The 2,383-nt window shown below is 41.8% G+C and overlaps 1 pseudogene; it reads right to left on the bottom strand.

Annotated features, from left to right (window-relative positions):
* The window catches only part of LOC111547859, a 13,307-nt pseudogene extending 11,965 nt beyond the window's left edge, over positions 1-1,342 (bottom strand).
* Positions 1,343-2,383: the final 1,041 nt, after the last annotated feature.

Here is a 2,383-nt window from a genome sequence, read left to right as displayed (position 1 = left end):
ATATATATATATATATATATATATATATATATATATATATATATATGAGTTTATTAAGTATTAACTTACACGATCACAAGGTCCCAGTATTAATCATCACACCCTTCCTCTTTTTTCCTCCATAGTCTGTATTATCATCTGATATAATCTATATGTATATATGTATTCATCTATTTATTGCTATCTCCCGACACTAGAGTAAAAGCTCAGTGAAAGTAGATCTATTATTTTGTTACTGATGCTTGGTCCCTGATTGTTATTGAAAGTTAAATATTGGCTGAATGAACAAATGATACCTCTATCTTGTAATGGAAGATTTTGGAAAGCATTTTAATAAAAATACAATCATGGCCGGGTGCGGTGGCTCAAGCCTGTAATCCCAGCACTTTGGGAGGCCAAGGCAGGTGGATCACGAAGTCAGGAGATCGAGACCATCCTGGCTAACACGGTGAAACCCCGTCTCTACTAAAAAATACAAAAAACTAGCCGGGCGAGGTGGCGGGCGCCTGTAGTCCCAGCTACTCGGGAGGCTGAGGCAGGAGAATGGCATAAACCCGGGAGGCGGAGCTTGCAGTGAACTGAGATCCGGCCACTGCACTCCAGCCTGGGCGACAGAGCGAGACTCCGTCTCAAAAAAAAAAAAAAAAACAAATACAATCGTGGGGGATATGAGAATCAGGGTGACACCACCCAAGGACATAAACGGCTCAGAATAGAGAAGTCCTAGAGGTCTGAAGACGAATTTGTCTATTTTATCATTTTGTAGAGAGCCAACCCTCTTCACTGGGTCAGCAACAATACTGCATTAATTTTGGCAATTGAAAAAAACCTAAACCTCATCTCAGGAATTCTACTGCTTTTTAAAAACCCATTTGTGGCCAGTTCTCATTCATGTTAATAGATCTCTCCTTTTCCTTTAAGGGCAGCAAAGCCAAAAAAAGTTACTTCAAGGGCCCAGAAAGGAACAACTAGCTAAATATAGATACATCATACTGTAAGAAATAAAGACTGTGTAAGTCTGCCAAAATAAGATCCCATCAATGAGGAACATATTGTGTTGTTCCTGGTTTCAACCTTGACATAGGAAAGTTTAAGAAACAGATTTGTAATTCTCTATTGCTTATGTAATAATTAGAAATCTTAAGTGTTCTGGTATTTGAACTGTCCTTTGAAAGAGCAACCTGGATATTTAAAGGCAGGGACTACGTGACTCCAGACAAAAATATACTGTATCATACTGGAAGCTATGTATGCCTTCCCAGCTGCCGCAAGAACATTTGTCATGTGGTGACAGCATTCTTCTCACTTCTGATAGCTCGCACACTGTCAAACTTGTATGCATGCCCTTTGCTTTAGTTTCTGTGTCTTTGTGAAGTCAGTTTTCAAGAACCTTTAAGGCCAGAACAACATAAGGAAGGTCTTAAGTCTCCTCTTACTTTTTCAGACAACTGCAAAGTTAAGGATAAAATCAGTAGAGATTACATGTCAGTGATAGGTAGTTTGAGGCTAGAGGTATGATGAAACCAAACACTTTAGTTGTGTGCAGAGTCTCACAATGCTAGGATTAAATATTAGCTTTGGATAGTAAGTAAAGCAGTCGTTAAAAAATTGCTCTGGGGCTGGGCGTGGTGGCTCACGCCTGTAATCCCAGCACTTTGGGAGGCTGAAGCGGGCGGATCATGAGGTCAGGAGATTGAGATCATCCTGGCTAACAAGGTGAAACCCCATCTCTACTAAAAACACAAAATAATTAGCCGGGTATGGTGGCAGGCACCTGTAGTTGCAGCTACTCGGGAGGCTTAGGCAGGAGAACGGCGTGAACCCGGGAGGTGGAGCTTGCAATGAGCCGAGATTGCACCACTGCATTCCAGCCTGGGCAACAGAGCAAGACTCCATTTCAAATATATATATATATATATTGCTCTGGAAAACTTCATTTTATTTATTCTATTTTATTTTTGAGATAGAGTCTTGCTCTGTCACCCAGGCTGGAGGGCAATGGTGCTATCTTGGCTCACTGCAACCTCCGACTCCTGGGTTCAAGTGATTCTCCTGCCTCAGCCTCCCTAGTATTTGGGGCTACAGGCGCCCACACCATGCCTGGCTAATTTTTGTATTTTTAGTAGAGACAGGGTTTTGCCAAGTTGGTCAGGCTGGTCTCGAACTCCTGACCTTAGGTGATCCACCCGCCTCGGCCTCATAGCCCTCTCTTGGTGTAATAAGTTAGACAGGAAGTGAATCTATTTTACAGGATGGTGGTATTTTTACATAGAAGCTATACAGGAAGAAAAATTAAGTGTAAACAGAGGGGAGGTACATTGGAGGCAGGCAATAGCTTAGCTCACAAGGGAATACGATATGGGACTTTAGCAAGAAGAAGCCA

This window comes from Piliocolobus tephrosceles, chromosome 3 (assembly GCF_002776525.5).
Source record: "Piliocolobus tephrosceles isolate RC106 chromosome 3, ASM277652v3, whole genome shotgun sequence".
NCBI classification, from domain to species: Eukaryota; Metazoa; Chordata; class Mammalia; order Primates; family Cercopithecidae; genus Piliocolobus; species Piliocolobus tephrosceles.
This window is presented reverse-complemented; position numbering and strand designations above follow the sequence as displayed.